This window comes from Cryptomeria japonica, chromosome 1 (genome assembly GCF_030272615.1).
Source record: "Cryptomeria japonica chromosome 1, Sugi_1.0, whole genome shotgun sequence".
In the NCBI taxonomy this organism is placed as follows: Eukaryota; Viridiplantae; Streptophyta; class Pinopsida; order Cupressales; family Cupressaceae; genus Cryptomeria; species Cryptomeria japonica.
Window position 1 is genome coordinate 349,538,861 of NC_081405.1, and position 9,002 is coordinate 349,547,862.

General features: G+C 38.9%; 1 pseudogene; it reads left to right on the plus strand.

Annotated features, from left to right (window-relative positions):
• The window catches only part of LOC131069092 (DNA-directed RNA polymerase subunit beta-like), a 77,371-nt pseudogene extending 68,973 nt beyond the window's left edge, over nucleotides 1–8,398 (plus strand).
• The last annotated feature ends 604 nt before the right edge of the window (nucleotides 8,399–9,002 follow it).

The window sequence follows — 9,002 nt, forward strand, 5'->3', positions numbered from 1 at the left end:
TCTCAGAAGTGGTTAATATGCATGTGCTCAAAAGCAAGAAGTTGGATTCACAATACTCATCATGGGATGATAAGTTATTGAATAAATGGAAGTTCTTGAAGTTGCCTTTTAAATGAAGTTTCTTTATGAAGCCAAATGAGAGAATAAATAGAAACGAGATTAGATGGAAGCCTCCTCAAACGCAATTTTGCAACTTGAACTTTGATGGTGCAGCTAGTGGGAACCTGATGAATAATGATGAACAACTAATACCCTAACCGGTACTAAGAGGGGGGGTGAATCAATACACACAAAAACTTGCTTCAATATTTTAACACTCTCTAAACACAGATAACCGGTTGTCTATACCATTGTACTTAACCATAGCAATATCGGTTAACAGATATACTTCAGATAGCTAAACCGGTAAAACAAAAGTACTTCAAATAGCATCCAACAATTCTTAAATCTAGATAGCTATTTTATCAGTTTGATCATGCATGAGTTGCATTAGTAATATCACAACCATTAGCTCTGCATGTGTATTCAACTGAACAAAAACTACTCAATCATTACATGAAAAATACACAGCCCATGACACATAGATTTTTCATGTGGAAACCCAAATGGGAAAAACCACGGTGGGGATGAATACCCACAAGCTTGTTTTTGAACTTTTTGAAGTTCGCTCTGTTAGGAGCCTAGTCCGGTTAAAGACTTTACAATAAGGTTCTGTTAGGAACTGATCCTGTTAGGGATCACCCAATTAAGGGATGGCTATAAACCCTGTTAAAGGTTGAAACCCTGTTAAAGGTTACCTCGCTAGAGGATTTAAAGAACTCAATGAGCTTGAGTCACCTGGTTAGAGGATTTGCAACAAGCTTGTTAAATCTACCTAGTCAAGGGATTTTCTTTCTATTGAAATGGTCAGAAGTCAACAGATAAAACTCTAATCTGATAACAACACTACTTTGCTAAGGCAGATCCTTTTCAGTTCCTCTCTTCTGCAATCACACTCTGCAGACTCCTTACTCTGGTTTGGCAAGTATCAAGTCTCCAACACACAGACATAAATACAATTTTTGCCAACACAAACAATCACAAACATCATCGACCTTATAGACAATAATTAGGTCGGTAGCATAAACCCTAAACCCTAAAAATTTAGGTTTTCAGTTACAAGTGGTCTAATCCTGACCGTTAAAATGAATTGCATAGAATAAAACAATCTGAGAAAGATCTCAAGTTATTTTACATCATCCAATCTTCACTGCACTTGGAAATCAGTAACCCATCACGCGTTCTTCACACACTGCTAAAGAGAAATGCATATTCCTGAGGTAGACATTCAATGCATTCGCTCCTCATGTGCAAGATCCTCAAAGAGATTCTTCACATGCACATAGCTGACGTGGCATCTCAATCTCATCCTTATCTCTTAACTAACTCATCACAGAATTTCATCGGTTGCACCGCACAAATCAGATCGCCAAACTAGAAACCCTTGAGCTGAACTAAGACTACAAACTGGTAGTCAAACTGTGAAACCCAACACCGGTTGACTATAGCCACTTCCAGTCTTCACACTAGTTCATACCGGTTCACCTTGTTGAGCACCATATATCGGTTCACTTATTGACATCAATGACAACATACATTATCACCGCTTCATCATATGCCAACAATCTCCCCCTTTGGCATTGATGGAAATACTCAGTGAATCATTGCTCAGTAAAATATATACACTGGTTGACACTATACCTATGCAACTTAAAAGATCACCATCACCTAGACTGATCAGTGTGTACATGCTCAACATCTTCTCCCCAAACAATATATCTTCTCCCCCTTTGACAGCAATGCCAAAGTGGAGGCATAAGCTTCCAAGCTCCACCATACTGCTCACCCTGTGGGGTAGCATCCTTCAACACATCAATCTTGTAAGATTGGTCACTGCAGTGCCTGACTGATGTGGAGCACATATCTTTAATGTATTTCATGAAGGGGCAAAACCCCTAATTCACCTCTCAAATAGGTAAATGTGGTCTTTGGTAAGGGCTTAGTGAATATATCTGCTAGTTGCTCCTTACTGGAAACATGTCTTAATATCACCTCTTTATTTTGAAACTTCTCTCTTAAGAAATGATACTTGAGCTCAAATGCTTGGTCCTAGCATGCAATACCAGATTTTTAGAAATATTGATTGCACTAGTATTATCACATAAATACTCACCAGTTCAGATACAGTCACTTTGAATCCATTCAGTACATGCTTCATCCAAATTGTTTGAGTGTAGTTCATAAATGTTGCCACATACTTTGCTTCAGCTGTAGACTGGGATATATAGCTCTACTTCTTACTCATCCATGAGACTAGTCTTCCATTGAGGAAGAACGTTCCATTGGTTGTGCTCTTCTGGTCGTTCACATTACTTGCCCAATCGGCATTGATAAACACTTTGAGATCAAAGTCGCCATTATATGGATACCACAATCCATAATCAATTGTTCCCTTCAGATATCTAAGAATCCTCTTTACCACTACCAAGTGGGATTCTCTTGGATTCTTCTTAAAATGAGCAACTATGCCTACTGCATGAGCAATATCTGGTTTGTTGTGCACCACATAGTGTAGCTTACCGATCATTGACCGATACTCCTTCTCATTCACCAACGTTGAATAATCCTCCTTAGTCAGTTTGCAGCCGGTCACCATTGGTGTTCCAACCGGTTTGCCCTCCTCCATGCCAAAGGTCTTCAATACGTCTTTGATATACTTGGACTGGGTAATGAAGATACCCTTCTTCATCTATTGAATCTATAGACCAATAAAGAACTTTATCTCTCCAATCAGAGACATCTCAAACTCTTTCTTCATTTTATCTACAAATGCATGACTCATTTCATCATCTCCTTTGAAGATTATGTCATCTACAAATACTTCACAGATCAGTATCTGATCACCTTCATATTTCAGGTAGATGTTGATGTCCTCACTTGTTCTCTAAAATCCTATCTTCACAAGATGAGAATGTAACCATTCATACCATGCCCTTGGTGCTTGTTTCAATCCATACAGGGCCTTGTGTAATCTACACACCATGTCACTATCCTCTGACAAAGCAAACCCATCTGATTGCTCAATATACACTTCTTCTTCTAGGATTCCATTCAAGAATGCAGACTTCACATCCATCTGGTATACCTTGAATCCCTTAAATGTTGCAAATGCAAGTAGCATTTAGAGACCTTCTAGTCTAGCCACTGCGGCAAAGTTTTCTCCATAGTCTTCTCCTTCTTCCTGAGCATATCCTTTGCATACAAGTCTTGCCTTGTTTCTTACCATTGTGCCTTCTTCATTTAGCTTATTCCTGAAGACCCATTTGGTACCTATGACATTCTTGTGTTCCAGTCTGAGTACCAAGGACCATGTTGCATTCTTCTCTATCTGGTCCAGCTCCTCTTCCATTGCCTTTATCCAGTCTTCATCGGTAAGTGCCTCTCTAGTGGTCTTAGGCTCAAATTCTGAAATCATGCAGGAGTTTTCTTTCACCTTTCTCCTTGTGAGTATCCCTGCATCTTTGTCTCCAATGATCTACTTTGAATCGTGATGCAGTTTTACATACCTAGGAATGAACCTAGTTGGTTCCGCTTGCTTTTCCTCTCCTTCTTCCACTTCATCTTCTTCTTCTCCTACTATAGCTTCTACCGGTATAGAAACATTGAGGTCTTTCTGGTGTTTGCAACTTATTTCCTTCTCAACCAGTTCCCAAAAGACTACACCTAGTTCATCTTTCGCTTGCTTCCTGTAGGTTTCCTCAGGTTCCTCAGGAAATTCATCAACCCTGACATTGATGCTCTCAACAATTTTCTGAGTCTTGTTGTTGTAGCACTTGAGAGCTTTTCTTTTAGTGGAATATCCCAAAAATATTCCTTCATCACACTTAGCATCAAACTTTCTCAGATGCTCACCTCTCCTGATATAGCACTTGCTGCCAAATACTTTGAAATAACTTACATTAGGAGTTCTCCCATTCTAGTACTCATAGGGGGTTTTGTCTTTACCTTTCTTGATGAGTACCCGGTTCATAGTATAGACTACAGTTCTTACCGCTCCTCTCCAAAATGTGCGAGCTACCTTTCCTTGGATCAGCATAGTTCTGATGGGTTCCACTACAGTCCTGTTATTCCTCTCTGCTATGTCATTCAATTGTGGTGTCCTTGGGGCAAAAAACTGCCTCTTGATGTCATTCTCTTCATAGTACTTGTTGAATTCATCAGAAGTGAATTCACTTACTTGATCGGTTCTAAGGCATTTTATTCTTTTGTCACTCTCCTTCTAAGCCAATGCTCTAAAGGCTTTGAACTTTCCAAATGCCTCATACTTGTCTTTCAAGAATGTGAACCACATCATTCTTGAGCAGCCATCGGTAAGAATCATGAAATACCGATCTCCCTGAATACTTCTTGTTTTCATTGGACCACATAGATCGTTGTGCACTCAATCAAGTAAGTTCTCTGCTGAAAAAGACTTACCTTTGAATTTTGAGGAAGACATCTTCCCAAGTTGACATTCTCTACACAAAGCATTCTTCAGTTTGTTCAGCAAAGGCAACCCTCTTACTGCCTTGATCTTACTGGCCTTTACTATATTATCAAAGTTTATATGAAAGAGTCTCCTATGCCATATCCAATTGTCATCAACTTTCACGATCAGACACTAATTGATATGGGCAGTCAGCTGAAACAGGTTTCCTTTGGTTTTTTTACCAGTGGCAATAAGTTCACCACTCTTTCCGATTATTTTGTAGACCCCACCTTTGAACTCCAGAATAAGTCCTTTGTCGTTCAACTGAGCAACACTCAAAAGGTTGTGCTTAAGGCCTTCCACCCATTAGACATCATCCACACTGTTCTTTCCATTTAGTGAGATGGATCCTTTTCCTTTTACCATGCAAGGTGCATTGTTGCCAAATCGGACAACACCTCCATCATATTCTTCCAGAGTTAGAAAATTTCTCCAGTCACCAGTCATGTGGTGAGAACACCCGCTATCAATGATCCACTCATTAGAGTTGTCAATGCAAGATACAAGGGCTTTTTGGTTAGAGACCTCTTCCTTGATAGCTACAAACACTATGTCCTCACTCTCTTCATCCTCAGATTCTTCATTAGTAACACCTTCATCCACTGCAACAAGACAATTTCTCCTACCTCCTCCTTTATACTTTCTAAACCTTTCGGATTTATCCTTGTTATCATTGTTAGGACGATTAAAAACTATATGTCTTATCTTATTGCAAGAAAAACACTTCAAAGGAAGCTTACCTCTGTATTTTTTGGTGCCTTTTGGAAGTCTCTTGGAAAGAAGAGCTTCAAACTCCGTCAGAATATCCTCATCATCCATATCTATGCTTGGCCTAGATTCATAACTAGTGCTAACCTCTTTTCCTCTCCTGGTAGGTGCAGAGGAAGCAAAGGCTTTGAAGGCTGACTCAGGCTTGTGAATGCTACCATCATAGCCATGCAATTCATATGCAGTCAATTTAGCAATAATAGAGTCTAAGGATACCTTTGTTTTGTCGATAGACCTTAGCTCTTGGATAGAGGCAACCTTGATTGCATAGACTGGTAACAATGATCTCGAAACTTTACTGACAATGGTGGTATCATCAATTGTTCCACCAGTGCTCTTGATATCTCCAACCATAGTCTTGATCCTTATGCCATATTGTTGAATGGTCTCACCTTCAACCATCCTCATGTCTTCAAATTTTCCTCTGAGGATTTCTTCCTTAGCCTTCTTGACATGCTCATCACTGCCATAAATGGTTTCCAATGTGTCCCATACATCCTTAGGATTTTCCTTTTCTTGTACATCAATGAACTAAATATCGGATAGGCTGCTAATAAGGGCTTCCATGACTTGCCCATTTTCTTGAATCTCTCTTTTCTGATCATCGGTCAGAGTGCCAAAAGGGATTACATAGGCATTCTCAACATAGCTCCAGTGTTGAGCACTCAAACTCTTGATATAAATATTCATTATGTCCTTCCATATTTTGAAGTTGTCCCTATTGAACTTAGGACCTTCCCTCTTCATCATTAAAGCAAGATCTTTTGCCTTGAGCGGTTAAGCTTATAGCATCGAGGACCTGGAGGCTCTGATACCAATTGATGAATAATGATGAACAACTAATACCCTAACTGGTACTAAGACGGGGGGTGAAACTGTACACACAAAAACTTGCTTCAATATTTTGACACTCTCTAAACACAGATAACCGATTGTCTATACCACTGTAGTTAACCATAGCAACACTGGTTAACAGAAATACTTCAGACAGCTAAACCGGTAAAACAAAAGTACTTCAAATAGCATCCAACAATTCTTGAATCTAGATAGCTATTTTATCAGTTTGATCATGCATGAGTTGCATTAGTAATATCACAACCATTAGCTTTGAATACATATTCAACTGAACAAAAACTACTCAATCATCACATGAAAAATACATAGCCCATGACACATAGATTTTTCACGTGGAAACCCAAATGGGAAAAACCATGGTGGGGATGAATACCACAAGCTTGTTTTTGAACTCTTTGAAGTCCGCTTTGTTAGGAGCCTAGTCCAGTTAAAGACTTTACAATAAGGTTTTGTTAGGAACCAATCCTATTAGGGATCACCCGGTTAAGGGATGGCTATAAACCTTGTTAAAGGTTACCTCGCTAGAGGATTTAAAGAACTCAATGAGCTTGAGTCACCTGGTTAGAGGATTTGCAACAAGCTTGTTAAAGCTACCCGATCAAGGGATTTTCTTTCTATTGAAATTGTCAGAAGTCAACAGATAAAACTTCAATCTAATAAAAGCACTACTTTGCTAAGGCAGATCCTTTTCAGTTCCTCTCTTCTGCAATCACACTCTGCAGACTCCTTACTCTAGTTTGGCAAGTATCAAATCTCCAACACACAGACATAAATACAAAATTTACCAACACAAACAATCACAAACATCATCGACCTTATATACAACAATTAGGTCAGTAGCGTCAACCCTAAACCCCAAACATTTAGGTTTTTAGTTACAAGCAGTCGGATAGCTACAAGAAATTATTTGGCATTAAATCAAGGGGTTCCAGAGGAACAATTTACTCCAGCTCGATTTCAACAAGAATTTTTATTTTTTGCATGGGACCAAATTCATTTCAGAAGTATTTTTCCTTCCCAATGTTTTTTCGTTGGAGTTTGCCTTATTCCTTTTATTGAGCATAATGATGTGAATCATGCTTTAATGGGTTCTAATATGCAGCATCAAATAGTTCCACTTGTTCAACCTGAGAAGTGTATTGTTGGAACTGGATTGGAGGGTCAAGTAGCTCTAGATTCAGGAAGTGTAGCTATAGCTAAGCAAGGGGGAAAAATAAAGTATATTGATGGTGAAAATATCACCATAACTTCATCTGTTGCTCAAAAAAATATAGAAACAAAATTGATTCTTATCAACGTTCTAATAGCGATACTTGTATGCATCAAAAACCCCAAGTTCGCCAAGGGGAGTATGTAAAGAGGGGACAAATTATAGAAGACAGTGCAGCTACAGCAGGGGGAGAACTTTCTTTGGGGAAAAACATCTTAGTGGCCTATATGCCATGGGAAGGATACAATTTTGAAGATGCAATACTTATTAGTGAACGTCTGGTATATCAAGACATTTTTACTTCTTTCCAGATCATAAAATATGAAATTGGAGTTTATTTTACGAACCAGGGCCCTGAAGTAATAACTAGAGAAATATCTCATTTAGATGCTTACCTACTTCTTCATCTGGATGAAAACAGCCTTGTAATGATAGGATCTTGGATAGAAACAGGTGATGTATTAGTAGGTAAATTGATACTGAAAGTAGAAGAAGACTCACTATTAAATACTCCAGAAGGAAAATTATTACAAGCTTTATTTGATATTAAGGCACCTACTAGAAAAGAAATTTTTTTAAAAGGTGTAAAAGGTCGAGTTATCGATGTGAGATTCTTTCAGGAGTTCGAGGAAGATGATTATCTCAGCGATATTGTAGAAAAAGTTCATGTATATATTTTACAAAAACGTAAAATACAAGTAGGCGATAAAGTAGCTGGAAGGCATGGTAATAAAGGTATTATTTCAAAAAATTTGCCTAGGCAAGATATGCCTTATTTACAGAATGGAACACCAATGGACATGGTATTAAAGCCATTAGGGGTACCTTCATGAATGAATGTAGGACAAATCTTTGAATGTTTTCTTGGTTTAGCAAGAAAACTAATGAACAAACATTACAGACTAGCACCTTTTGACGAAAGGTACGAGCGAGAAGCTTCTAGAAAACTAGTCTTCTCTGTGCTTTATAAAGCTAGTGAGCAAACAGCTAATCCATAATCCAACTATTAATAGATCTGAACAACCCCCTTCAGGATTAGAGAGGGAAGGTTCTAGGGGCAAGGCCACTTCGGGTGATCTCGCCCCAGAAGCCTAGGAGTTACGGGATAAAAAAGTGGAGCCGCCTGCGCCCATATGCCTATAAAGGGGTGGGGTGGAAATATATAGCCATGCACTAAATGGGGTGATTGGAGGTGGAATGCATGCATAACCCCAATCAATCAGTATTCTTATGATGAATATGGTTGCGCACATCTAATCATTATTTATGAAGTTCTGCGGGATGTTCATGGGAATCCATCCCCATGGGAATTGAAGTGTTGTGCTGAAGCCCCACTAATATATTCATTCATTCGAGTGAGTTTATTGGAGCTTGCTAGCCCCCCTCCACTTGATAGTTGCTAGCCCTCCGATGGCATCAGTCCTTGACCATTAAAATGAATTGCATAGAATAAAGAAATCTAAGAAAGATCTCAAGTTATTCTGCATCATCCAATCTTCAACGCACCTGGAAATCAGTAATCCATCACGTGTTCTTCACACACCGCTAAGAGAAACACACATTCCTGAGGTAGACATTCAATGCATTCGCTCCTCATTCGCA